At 40.8% G+C, this 14,470-nt stretch overlaps 1 protein-coding gene across 2 annotated transcripts in view; it reads left to right on the forward strand.

The window, feature by feature from the left end:
• Positions 1–1,060: 1,060 nt before the first annotated feature.
• Positions 1,061–14,470, forward strand: part of FYN (FYN proto-oncogene, Src family tyrosine kinase) — a 139,796-nt gene continuing 126,386 nt past the window's right edge. For both annotated transcript variants that reach the window (XM_063124771.1, XM_063124772.1), the window contains exon 1: positions 1,061–1,645. The gene's annotated coding sequence lies outside the window, so the exon portion shown is untranslated. The remainder of the gene's footprint in view (positions 1,646–14,470) is intronic.

The raw sequence follows: 14,470 nt of genomic DNA on the forward strand, positions 1-14,470 counted from the left end.
CTATGACTTTTGTGTCAAATTCAGCCTTTCCCAACTTGGTGCCTAGTGGTGCTGGACCTTGGGGCCAAAGTCCTGGGCTCTGCAGCCCACCCCATCACCCCCATGTGACCCCCAAGAGAACAACATTAGGGCAAACAGAAGCAAACTCCATTCTATACCTGTAATGACGGGCACTCTGATTTAAGTGAGTTTAAAATGCAGAACTGCATATGCTCAGAGTATATATTTTTAAAACTAGGTTTGGCAGTTTTTCTCTCTCATTTTCCTATCAGGAATGTAGAAGCATGGAATGGCAGTTAGAGGGGGAAAGAGAAATTTTCCTTGTGCACTTCGCAACTGAAGTAATACACACACACACACACACACACACACACACACACACACACCACATAAGACCAAGTCTAGGATCTAGCTGCCCGCTGCTTGGGCCCTCCAGCATTCCCAGCAAGCTGTAGTCCAACACAATTGGAGGCCACCAGCAAAAATCGTCTACATTTCGTGTGGCTGGACAAACACTGTTTCGATGTCACCTAATAAAATTAACACCCAGAAACCTCCCCCCTCCCTTAATCATGTTTACTTGGATTGCATAGGCTGATTTACAGAGATGTCGATGTGTGCGGGGATGGTCACTGGAAGCAGTGGGGTAGAAAAGAACGGGGAGGGAGGCTGGATTAAATGACACACTGGATCTTTCCAAATCCGTGATTCACTCTCATTACACTGATACAAAGCAAATGCCAAGCATGAAAAGGAAGAAGCTCCTCCTCTGTCACAGCTGCCTTTCCATTTAATTGGACGGCTGGAAGAGCCCTTTTCCAGCGAAACGCTATGTCAGATGGCTGTCCACACCCCATCCCACAGAGTTGCCCGCTGCTGCTGTTGCAGCTGATGCGCTGTGCGAAACGAAAAATCCCATTGCCCCCGCCTTCCCGTTTGGCGCGCCTGCCCACAAGGACTGGAGTGTCTCCCGCCCCCATCCCGCCGCTCCAGAGGCTGTTCGCCATAGGCCGGTTAGGGGTGTCAGTCTTGAGCCGCCGCCCCCCCCCCGCGCCCCCGCCTTGGGAACTGACGCAGGGCGAGGAAGCCAGGCAACACACGGCAAAGCAGGAGCGGAGTGAAGGCTCCATCCGCGCGAGCTGGCCAGGCGGAGCGCCAGAGCAGCGATGCTGCGGTTGCGCCATCTGTCAGGAGCCTGGGTGGCGCTGGTGGTGGGAGGGGAGGAGACAGACTGAGGCGGCTTTCGCTTGAGTCTTGGGTTGAAAAAAAGAGAGGGAGGAACCGGAGCCTCGAAGCGCGAGCCCGTCTTCTCCCGGACAAGCGTTGCAGGCAGCCCACGCGCCAGACAAAGCTGCTGCCGCCGCCGCTGCCCCTCCTCCTCGGGCTTCTGGCGCCCCTCAGCTGCTGAGGCAGGGACTCTGCCGTCCACCCATCCTCTCCTGCCGTTGTTATTTCGGTCCTTACGTTAATAACAGGCTTTGGGGGTTGGAGCAGGCTAAGCGAGAGCGAGCGAAGTCACCCTGGAGAGCTTTCTCGGGAGAAGGCACGCCGGCCGCCGACGCCCTCAGGACCCTGCAGAGAGCGCGAGGGGGCGTTGGCGTTGGTGTGAAGGTGGCTCTGCAGACCCAGTCCTGCTGTGTTCCAGGTAAGGACAAAAACGAGCCACCCTGCCTCATGGAAGGAGATGGAGGCATGCGCCGGCTTTTGTGTGGCTGCCCTGGGAGTCGTCGTCGTCGTCGCCCCCCACTCCACCTTTGTGTGTGCGCACTTCTCTTTCTGAACTGGTTCTGGTAGTAATTGTCTTGCTGCGTGTCTTTTATCATTGAGAACTCCCCTCTTTTTAGGCCTTGTGTGGTGTGTGTGTGTGAGAGAGAGAGAGAGTGTGTGTGTGAGAGAGAGAGAAAGACCGACCAACCAAAAGGGAGATGGAATCTAGAAAGGGTGGTGGTGGTAGTAGAAACACGAGTGCGTTAATCATTCGGGGTGGGCCCAAGCAACATTTGGAAGGAGGAAACATAGCCGGCTCCACCAACAGAAATTGCTTGCATTTTCAGTACAACAAGGGTTAAGTGTGTCGTTCATTGAACATGGTAGGGAGGCGAACCGGAGAGCAAGAGTAATGCAAATCGCAAAGAATGGCAGGATCTGTTAAATACGCGCAACATATTTACTAGATTTGTAAAGAAATCTAGTAGCATGCTCTTTCCATAGGCTGGGTTGAGTGCAGCTCTTGTTGGAGAAGGGTGCTGAGTGTTCGCTTTCTGGGAAGAAAGACGTTGGGATTAGAAGTTTTTCATTTCATTAAAAAAAAAGATTTATAGGATGTTTTGTATGGGTAGAAGTAGCTTAACTCATAAAAGCAGAGATCGGGTAATTGATGTGAGATGCTGACCGCTGGGTAGGGTTGGCCCTTGTGACCCTGTTCATGACGGTGATAGTGACCAATGTTTGCCATATGACAGAATTTTCAAAACAGAAGCAGTGTGGAGCTGGGACTTTTCGAAACAGGAGCTACTGCAGTGCTGAGCTGTTCTGGTATATAAAATGCCCCTTTTAACAGAAGGGAATGCCCCTTAATATAATGCCCCTGGTGTAAATGCATTGTGTTGTGAAAGGGATCAATGGGATAATGTTCTGTAGCATGTTGAATGTGCAAAAAGGTGATAATGACTGTGATGATGTAATCTTTTAATAATTGATATTCCTATACAACTGGGTTTTCCACATGCACATGCAGCTTTTTTCTTACTTTTGAGTCTTTTTGCAAAAAAAGAAAGAAATTTGTCCAGGACTCCAGCTCTTCAACAGACTGAGGTTGTTTTTTTACTAGTTTAGTGAATCCACTGAGATTTACCCGAAGGCTTTATGTACTGCAACTCAACTGCAAAAAGGGGGAGTGGAAGAAATAATAAATAAAATGACTCCTCCCTCTCTTACAAATAAATCTTGCAAGGTGTGTGTGTGTGTGTGACAAAGAAGGCTTTGAGGGAAGAAGAGAGAGCCACAAAATGCTGAAGGGTAGTGAAATTTGAAAGAGACTCCCTTCCCCCCTTCTTCCTTTTGATTCTTGTCTCTCTTTTCTGGGGCTACTTTTTTCTCTTTTACTCAGGAGAGATCACTGATCTGTTCCCAGTCTCTTTCCAAACACATTTAGACTAGTGAAGGATTGTGAACACTACACTATGGATGCCAGCATTTTGCTGTGCCTGCAGAGTGACAACGTACATTTAAACCATCTCTCTCTCTCTCTTAAAAGAGTATATCTGGTTTCTGCTGCATTAAGAGCTGGACAATGCGCTATGCCATGTGGTTGTTAACAGCTGAAATAGGGATTTTCTTTCTATTTAAAAATGAGAGAATGAGTCAGGAGTGTGATTCATTTCACTCAGGAGACATTGAATAGCTAAAATAATGAGAATATTAAGAGCACAGTCCTTCCTATGTATGTCTATTCAGAAGCAAGTCTCATTAAATTCATTGAATCTTAATCTCAGGTGTATAGGATTGCAGTCTAAAAGGCAGATTTGGTGAAATGCAAGGATGTGCATTCTCTCTCTCTCTCTTTCATTCTTTCTCTCCCCCTCAATTACTATGATGATGAAGATGATGATGATGATGATGATGATGATGATGATGATAATTCTATTTGTTTCCCGCCTCTCCCTCTGGATCGGATTCTCAGAAGAGGGGGACAGGATGTGTTTGTAAGGCATACATACAGTCTGAACACTCTGCCACTTTCTGTCCTCGGTGGCACATCCTCCTTTGTACCACCTAAGCAACTGTGGCATACTTTGTAATTCTTTTAAACAAAAGGCATGAGAGCACTGTTAGCATTAAAACAATTGTTGGGTATATTTGCCCATATTTGCAGGGGATCTGGTTTACCAGGATTTAGACTACAAGCCTAAAGCCACTTACCTGGGAGTAATTCCCACTGAATTCAATGGGACTTATTTCTGAGAAGACATATGATCACATTGTTAGACTGTCTTTGAGACTAGAATGAATGGGTCTTGTTTTTGCAGTTTTAGATGACAGTAAAATTTATTATTATTGTATTATTTTTTAGTCTCTGGCATTTTATTTCATGTATAATTATTAGACGAAATGCAAGCCAAATAAGCACAACTAACTGCTTGGGACAGAATTAGGCATATGGTAATTCTTCTATTAAGCAACTTGCTCACTTTCATTCACTGAAATCAAAGAGGCTAAGGCCCAAACTACACATGCCAGCAATAGACAGCATTTGAGCGAGGGTTGGGGGAGTGTCCAATTTTCAGAACAGAACTGGCATGAGAATGGGCATGCTAACTCTCCCCTGCACCTGTAATTTATCTCACCATAGTTTCCCCCATCCCCTCCATTTCACATTTCCCTCAGCTGGGCTCTCATAGTTGGGAGTGTGCCTGTTTGGGATTAGAGGAGCTGTGGAGTGATAATAGGGTCAAGCAGGGGATTTTGCACTCTTCACCCACACTCTCCTTTTCTTTATACATGATTGGGAGTAGGTCTTGTGTTAAAGACATGGGTCTGCCAACATCACAAGTAGATTGTACTTCTAAATGTACTTCTATTTGTGGCTGGATTGAAACCATTCATTTTATCATTATATTGTTATAACAAGCTGTTGATACTAATATTTGTGGTTTGAAAATATAAATCAACTACTGGTAAGATTTATAAACACTGAGCAAGTGAAACCGTAATTTTATTTGAATTGTGTAGTGGTTACAATTCTGGATGCAAATGCTGGATGCAAGCTTTAGAGTCACACTGAATTGTTTCTCAGGCTTTCTGTTCAAGAACTAAGTAGGAAAGAAAGAAAAGTTGCAGTTGTCCCTGGCATTTATTCAAATCTATTGTATCTGCAGACTTTTCAGTATCAGGCCAGAGGAAATGCTATCATTGTCTGGCCTCTGGAAATGTACCACACTGTTCTGACTTTTTCAGAGGATACAAATGCTTTGAAAATTTTGGTTTGCAGAGTTTGCCAACAAAGAAGATAAATGCTAAAACAATTGCTTTGTGGTCATAGTATTCTTTAATAGGCAACAATTCTACTGCCCGAGGAGCCTGGGTGACGTTATCCAAGTATATATGGGTGGAGTAGTATGAGAAGGGACCCTTGAGGCCAGCAGTCCTACGAGGTTCATTACAATGAACACTGTAATCTTAGACATGATATTATTTGCAGTGGATTTATGGTCAAATAAAAATGTGATTGGACAAGTTGAAGCTGCCCACTGTTTCTAGGAGTGGGCCTCCCATTACAATATTTTTAGTTGTTATGGTTAGATTAAAAATGCTAACTTTTTGGAATGCTACTTTTTTGTTTTGTTTTTATTTAACATGCAGTATGTTTGCAAGTGTAAATATTTTATTCTACCACTTGTCAAACTACTATAATAAACATTGTAAAATTGCATACAGATGTAATTACTTCTTATACCATTGTTTATATGATCATGCCTAAGTGCCCTGTCTCTCTGTAGAGCTTATACAGTGCCTTGGTATACATCTGAGCTGAGGGCAATGAAGCAAGTGGGACAGTGGCTAGAACGCAAGTGGACGAAGACTCACACTGAATCCGATCAAACACATCATTGGCCCTATTCTATGGCAGTGAGGGTGGTAAAGAAGGATTTATTTTCCACCTCTGTTGCATCTTCACGGTGATGTCCAGTGGAGCTTTTCCAAGTGGTGAGGGGCCTGTTACAATCTGGTCCAGAGGAAACTTGGTTGTACCCTCAATGGCATGCTGTGACAAGTTTGTGAGAAACTTTGAAGATAAAGTCACTCACATCTGCCACAACCTAGATTCCATAGTTAGTGCAATTCCAACTGGACCTGTCTGGTCCAGTTATGTTGGATGCAAGATACATTGATAAGTTTGGTTAACAACCTGTGTGTTCAACTCTTGCCCATCTTGGCTTATCATATCTAATAGAGAATGGATGTCCAGCTGAGTCCAGAAGAATGCAAATTTCTCTTAAGAGAGGAGATGATACCAACCTTTTAAAAAGAGGTTGTGACCAAGCTTCTCCTGAAGAAACATAAATTGGACGCAGAAGATGAAAACAACTAAAAGCCTTCCTGGGCAAGGTGCTTGAGTGAGGGGTTGCTGGTCAACTCCAGATACTCTTGGATGAAGCTAAATTTCTGGATCCATTAATTCTGGTTTCAGGCCTGGTTTTGGAACTGAAATTGCCTTAGTGGCTCTGTGAGGTGATCCATGATGGGACAGGAACATGGGGAATGTGACTGTTGTTTCTGTTGCACTTAGCTGCTTTCCATCTGGATAGACTGAGTTGGGATGTGGGGCACTGTGTTACAGTGGATGGCCAATTCTAGAAGGTGGTGCTTGTTTGGATTATAGCAATGCATTATATGTTGTGCTGACTTTGAAAATGGCCTGGAAATGGCTAGTCCAAAACAGGGGTGGCAAGATTGTTAATATAGACTGGTCGATAAAATCATATTATGCCAGTACACTGCTAGCTGCACTTACTGCCAGTTCATTTCTGATTTTACCAATTCTAGATACTAGTTTTAACTTTTAAAAGCTTAATTACCTGACGGAGCATCTTCTCCCATATTTACTTACCTAGATTGTAAGTTCCTCATCTGAGGGTTTTCTCCAAGTGCCCCCACCAAATGAGATGAGGCGTGTGGCTACAAGAGAGCTTTCAGTGGTGACGCCCCATCTGTGCCATTTCTAGAGAGGTTCGCCTGGCACTTTACATTAGTGTCTTTTTGGCATCAGGTGAAGAATGTTTTATTTTCTCAGGCATTTTAGGCATTGTTCTTAATGCTTCAGATCTTTGCACTGTCTACCCCTGTAGCTGGTTTTATTTTTGGTTTTGATATGTTTTGCTGCTGTTTTTATCTGTCTTCTTTTATTATTACTTCATATTTTATGTTTTATTTGTACACCACATAGAGAACTTCAGTTATTGGGTGGTTTAAAAATATAACACAAATAAATAAATATCAACAAGAAGTATCTCTTACCGTGTGTGTGTGTGTGTGTGTGTGTGATGCTTGTGGAAACATTGGCATGTATAGTTGCTGTCCTTAAGGAAGTATTAAGGGTGGGCCACAGGTTCTTTCAATAAATAGAAAGGTGACAACTCTTCTCCTGTCCCTCAGTACCAGACACCATGTCCCTTTAAAAGTCCTAGGAATAATTGTTATTCTTTGGAATGAAAATAGGTCACTAAAGATATTTATAGCCCCAATGGATCTCTGGCAAGCAGGGTCTATTTTTGTGAGACATGAGTATAACAGTGCAATTTAACTAGGAACCAAAAATTTCAGACAGGATCAGTGCATGTCCTGAACTACCATCAATGGAGCTGCAGGCCTGAAAAGTTCTTTGTTCTACCAGGGTTTGTATTTTTTTATTATTTGTATTTTAGAAGATAAATATCAAGCACAAAAAGAACCATCAAATTAGGAACAAAAAGAGCCCTCCAGCATTCCCCATAATCCTCCATCCTGTTTCCTAGAGTAGCCAGCCAAATACAGTCAGAAGTTCACAAACAGGCCATAAAAACAGCAGCCCATCTTTGAGATTTGTTCCCAAAATGTGGGATTCAGAGATATACTGCCTTCATACATGGAGTTTCCATTTGGCATCATGGCTAATAGCTGTAGGCATAGCTACCCTCCATGAATTTGTCTAGTTCTTTTTAAAAGACATCTGGAAGCTCTTACCTGGTAATTTTCTACATGGTTATTATCCAGTCCATATAGGGCAACTAAATGTTTTATTGTGTGATAAATACACATGTGCTTGTTTTACTACATGTACACATGACTAGAAGTTGGATAGGATGATGATTTTTTTTTAAAGAAAATGAAAATAATCAATCAGACTTTTTGCCCATAGGAGACTAGTGAGAAACCTGGAGGACAGCAAAACAAGTAATACACTGGTGTTATATTCAACAGTTTTTAATGTTATTTCACTAAACTTTTGTTAGCCTAAGGGAGCTATTATTTTATAGTCTAGGACATCTTTCCCCATCTTGCTGCATTCAGGTGTTTTGGATCACAACTCCCAGCTTATCTGACCATTGGTTGGAGCTGATGGGAGTTGAAGTCCAAAATATCTGGAGGCCACCAGGTTGCTGGTCGAATAAAACAATGTGAAAGATAGAAAGAACGTATTTGTTATTGGTCAGAGGGAACATTAACAGTAACAAAAGAAGCCAATCGTTTGGTTTTGTTCAAGTTAGATAAAACAATTGCTACTTGCCTATAGTGAATAAAAATTGCCATTGGAGATTTTTATTCGTTTGAAGAGCAGCAGTTCTCTTCTTTGACTGCTGATGTATTACAAATGACTTAAGGAGCGAGCAGACTAGTAAATAACTTGTAGACTTATTTTACATTGTTGGTTGGTTTTAAATCAACATAGGTAAGGTTTGCTTGCTTTATTTTAGGTAATTCACAATGGATACATCCTAAATAGAATTTGTTTGCCCCTTAATGCTCCTTTGAAAATATTGTTTTATAGCTAATGTTTAGTAGTTCTACTGGTACTAAAACCACAAAACAAAAGAGAAGAGAAGACTAATAGAAGCAATATTAACAAGGCATAATTTTGTGTGAAAATATACTCATGAAGATAATTGAATACAGATGAGGGAGAGGAGTGTAGTGGATTTTGTGTTGGATGAACTGCACATTAAATTATGATTTGAGAATGAGTGCTCATATAAGACAATTGCTCTTTAAGGGGTTCTTTTTCCTCAATTCCTGGGTAGGGAGAGAAACCACTGCACCTAATCATTGGATATGCAGCACACTTACTCTTAATCAAAAGGTATTTTTGTTGGAGTCTTTTGACTTATTTATCTGACATAAGCTTTTCCCCCAGAATTTTTTATCTATATAAACAAAAATTTTGATAGAACCTGTTTAAAATAATGTAAAATAATGTAATGCCTTTCTCTCCATTTTTTTCTATTTCAGAAATAATTGGTTTACTCAAATTGTTATTCTTTTGTATACTTCTACAAAATTAGGTCATAGTTTGTGTTTACTTCTTTTGTATCAATGAGTTAGGTGGCCCAGCATACTCACAGGTCTTTAACAGTATAATCCTAACACCCCAGATCTGCCGTGTGGAGGGGATTAGGATGCCATGGAGATATCTTCCCACTGGTAAAGAGGAGCTCCACTGATGGGGATAGCCCCTGTTTCACGTACAGAAAGCTCGGCAGGCATAAAGCTATTTCCAGTGGTAGGCAGTGGAAAGCCTTGAAATGGGACGTTCCGGAGGTGGGAAGGGGTTGGATTTCAATTTTTCTGGTTCCAAAGAACCTCCATTCTCCAGTGAGGTATCAGGATTAGGCCTCTAATCTGCACTGGCCCCTGGTTAGTGTAGATATTTCCTCTCCCATTGAAAGTAAAAGGAGCAGGGAGAAGGACCAAGATATCCCAGAAGAAAAACTTGTGAAAAACTGCCCTCCTGACCCGGTGGCTTGTGTTCTTGCAAGGCTCTGGGTGTAGCAGTGGTTCCATGAGCAAGTATTTTCCTTCAAGTATCTTGGTGTGGTCTTTCAGTGGACAGGTACATGGTCTTCACAGGTTCAAAGAAGCACCTTGTTAGCTGGTAGAACTCTAGAATTGTACAAGATCAGGGTTCTTTCAAAATTGCTATATGGAGGACCACTGTGGGCTCTAGCCAACTTAAATCCATTAGAAAAAGCTGAAAATATTTTTTTGCATAGACTCCTGGCAGTTCCCATTTCTACAGAATTAGAATTGGTCCATGCAGAACTCGGTGTGATGACAATCAAAGCTGAAGCTCTTAGGCTAGCTCTGCTTTTCTGGTTAAAAATAATTTTTAAGCAGATATCAGAATTTCTTCCGATGATTTTGGAGGAGATGGGCTCAAACTCATGGAATCATAAAATACAGTTGATTGCCATGAATTGGGGATTCTCCATCTCTTTTCTTTTAACTCAAGGTTGTGATAGAGCTAAAGTATTACTGCTCCAAAGGCTCAAGGATACTGAGATGCAATCTCAGGTGGCTGAGATCAAGACTTGCTAATCCAATAACTTCTATGCCTCCTTTATTCCTTTGAATTTATCTTTTCCAAAATACCTGGTAGACTTACCAAATATTAAAATAAAGGTAGCCTTCACTCGGGCAAGATTAAATGTTCTCCCGGTGGCAGATTAGATGGGTTGGCATAAGGAGGTTCCTAAGAAGAATAGAGTATACGGTTGCAATTCTTTGTCAATTGAAGATACTATTCATTTTTATTGCTAGAATGTTCTATTTATAATTATCTTAGAACCAAATATATCCATCCGCTGTTAAGATTGTTGAAGGAAAGACAACCCCTTATTAAGGCTTGTTTCCTGTTGTCTGATGCTGAGAAGTATGTATCTTTTAGAATGTTTAAATTTCTTGTTAATGCTCTACAAATACATGCCATAAAGTCTAAAGGCTGTATGGAAAATTATTTAACTCTTAATAGTCTATTAGTAGAGTTCTAAATTGCAGGGTTACTTTTCTTTTCTTTTTGCTGTATTTGTGTATGATGGCTATTTGCTAAAACACAATAAACTATGGTTTGGTTTATTATATTTTTAAATAAAATACTATATATCTTCATTTAAATGGTTTTGGTTGGTTCCATGGTGGATCTTCCATCGGGCCAGATTAGTATTGCTCTGTAAGGTATGACAGGATATTTGCAGTACTCCTACATATCAATTATATTTTTAGTATAGATTTTACTTTTCTGAAAAAGTACTGTAAAATGTCCCGAGTTTTAGGAAAAAGATAACACTAAGTGCACATAGCACACTGGCTTGTAAATGAGCTCCTATATGGGGCATGAGCTTGCTTGTTAGTGATGTAGTTCTTTCAATCCAAAACGATGATGTTTTACAACATAAACATTTGAATTTGAGGAATTCTGTTTCTGTCCACAAAAACCAAAATATTTACATCAGAAATGATAGTCTTTGCCTGAGGAACAAAACCTGTCTTGGTTAAATAAAAAAAATCAGAGTAGCAAAAGGGTTGAAAAACATTAGGCAGTTTTTTCTGAGACTGTCAGAATTACTGAGGAGCCCCTGTGTTTAATGAGTGCAACTCCAGAGCGAACTATTCTTCTTTTAGGGCTTCCATGCATATTATATTTTGGAAGTACTTACTCAGTGGAAAGGTCTTGTATAGTAGTATGTCAGGCTATCAACACTCTGGCCAAGACCTAAGAAAATAAGAGGAAAGCCAAGCATGATCACAGGAAAAGAATCTTGTGGTTATGTTTTCAGAAAACATTGAAAATTTTATCCTTTCCCCTTGAGCTTCATATGTTCTCTGTGCAGGAAATGTTTCTTCAAATGGAGTCTGAAATAGGAAAGCTAAATAAGCTCATCCACCCTTACTCTTCTTTAGACCGCCTACCTGAAGACCAGACTAAAATTATATTATTTAGGCTTAATGTTACCACGTATGAATCGGCAAAAAAGTGAGGAAATGCATCATCAAAAATAGAGGATAAAGATTGCATAAAATTTACATATGCTAACTCACAAATTTAGAAGTAATTATTAAGATTTTAAAAAATACAGTAAACCTCACTATAATGCAGAAGACTGTGACCAAGGCCTAATTTACACCAAGCAGGATATTGTACTATGAACACGGTATATAAAAGGCAGGAGACACCCCAAGCAGGATATAGCAGTATGAAAGCGGTATATGTCAATGGGCCCCAACAGTTGTCAGTGCACTTCAGTACCACTATAAAGCAGTAGTGTGGCTCCTGCCTGTTATATTCCGCTTTCATAGTGCAATATCGTGCTTGGTGTAGATTAGGCCCAAGAGACCTGTATGCCTCCTTGTTCAGTCTGCTGTCCATGTTGATGGACAGCAGTTCTTACAGTTCTTTAGCTTTAAAGGACAACAAATAGAGAACACCTTCAAATAGAGTTTGGTTCTTTGTATGACCACACTATGGCCTGAGGATTGCACTTAGATTGAGGACTACTTCTTGTTTACTGTACTCAGATACATTTTCCTTGGAATAAAATGCAGGCTCATTTATTTGTGAGTGGTACATGTGTGTTTCAAATCCTTGCTTTTTTCTCATGAAATATACAGAAGTAGCATGAGAAAAGAATTGGGCCCTGCCTCTGTACATTTCATGTAGAAAAGTAGCAATTTGAATATGTGTGAGCTATTCTTAACTAATAAAATGTTTACCTATTTGTATTTGAAGAAACTATCGTTACAATATGTAAAGTGAGAAAATATTTTGGTTGGTCCCCTATTCCAGAGAACCTGCTGCAAACTGCTGGGTTCTTGTGATATCCAAGACATTCCGGAGTGAGCGAGCAAACACGCTGGTGTACATTGCTTGGTCGTCCTAGTGGAAGTGATTAAACCCTGGGTTTAACCAGGCTTTGTTTAAACCCTGGGTTCCAGTTTGGTATTGTCTCTCCCTCAACAAGCCAGTGTTCCCAGTTTGCACACAGCACTGAATAGCCCGGAGATGGAATGTCTCTGAGTTGTTTAATTACTCCCACTTCCAGTGTGCATGATCAGGCAGTGTGCATCAATTATTTTTTTAATGGAAATTGTTTTATGCTTTATTGTAAAGCGCCACAATGCCAGAAATGGCGAGGTGGCACTATAAAAATGTTTTTAAATAAAAAAATAACATATGATTGCTCACTTGCCCACTCACCTGGTTTGAGGGAGAAGCCTGAGTTGTGATGTCCAATCAGGACCACTGTCAGCAGAATTCACTGCTCACATGCTCTTTTCTAGAATTTCAGGGACTAAAATTCTGCTTCCAAAATCAAATCCAGCTCACTTTTCCAGTCTTCCAATTCTTTTTTCATGGTCTCCTCTTGGACATAGAGATGTAGACTGCAGAGAAAGTAAAGAGAGGCAGTTTTTCTATAGGTGAGGGCTGATGGGGGCAACATGTCTACAGGACTGAGCAAAATAATTCTGACTTAAATTAGGATTTCCTTTCTGGAGTATCAGGAATGGGCTAGGTTCTAAAGTGCATTATGCATGGTGTTCCACATGCATGTGAAGGCTTCTCAACTCTCTCCTAGGGTGACAGACCTCTGTGCTCTCCTTAACATCCACCTCCCTGGAAGTTGAGTACTTCTGGAGCATGAGGTTTCCACCCTTCTTGAAAAGATTTTAAAAAAAATAAATAAATAATAAAAGTAAGTAAATGATGCTTCAAGGGATGAGAAACTGCTGAGAAGGAAATGCTTTGTTCCTCTGGATCCAGCATGTGGGGTGTTAGATGATGCAATGCTGTGCCCAATAAAGTGTGTAGTTTGCAATGACTCAGTTAATGGGATTTGTTCATGGAACCCATTTAGTGCAAAGTGTTATGTCTTCTGTGTATTCCCCCACCTTGTCCCTCATAGCACAATGTGGCCTCTAACCATGAAGGTTGATCACCTGCATAGTCCTGGCATTGGAACAGGTAAATAAATGTTGGTCCCTTCCAGCTCTAAAATTCTGCAATAATCCTTGTGAACCCATTGGTGGACGGTCAGTGTGTGAAAACTGGATAGAATGGGGCTTAGCTTTTCCAGTTAAATGCCGGGTTCAAAGGATTTCCTTTCTGCTTTGTGAGCAGTGTCCCCCACCCCACCCCAGGTTAACTGTTCTAAAACACTTGGGAGAACTACTGATGTCAATACCACTCTGCCCTTCCAGCTCAGGGTGAACTAAAAGCCATTCCTTTGCTAATATTCTGGGCAATGAAACAAGCCAGGAGCAAACCAAAAGAACCCTGTTATCTCTTAACTCTCCCCAGCCAAAACTTTTAGCTCTCTAGAAAGGTTTATTTCTCTACTTTTTGTGGCTAATTACTTTAGGGAGACTTGGGTGTATTAATATGGCTTCAAGATAGAGCCCATCATTCTGTTTAGCAGCCATTATTCTGATAAAAGACCTCACACACCTTCTACCTGCTTCAGAATAAGCAATACAAAGCACTAACTTCATATTGAGCCTTAATTTTGCCTGAACGCATTTAGCCCATGTGTGTTACATTTCAAGTACATAAATCTACTCATTTCTTAATGAGCTTGTATATCTTCCATACATGACGTATGTGCAGCTGTGGCATCTGAGTTTAAGGGTGGCGATATTCATGCGCAAATTCTTGCAAAATCAGCATATCTATTTTCCCCACTAGTCTTTATTTTCCGCAAGTTACCATACTAATTCATTTATTTAAGATATTTTAACTTGTTTTTGAATTTGTAAGCACAGTCCTGAACTGGGTAACAAAAATCCCAACATTTTCAACTAATAATTAAAAACACAAAGAACATCAAATCAGCAGATATGTATAAAACAATCAGGATTTTAAAAACCATTTAATATATAAAACTTATTTATATATAACACAAGTTAAAATGCTTGGAGAATAGGATATCTTGATTAGGTGTCT

The sequence above is a fragment of the Elgaria multicarinata genome, chromosome 4 (assembly GCF_023053635.1).
Source record: "Elgaria multicarinata webbii isolate HBS135686 ecotype San Diego chromosome 4, rElgMul1.1.pri, whole genome shotgun sequence".
NCBI classification, from domain to species: Eukaryota; Metazoa; Chordata; class Lepidosauria; order Squamata; family Anguidae; genus Elgaria; species Elgaria multicarinata.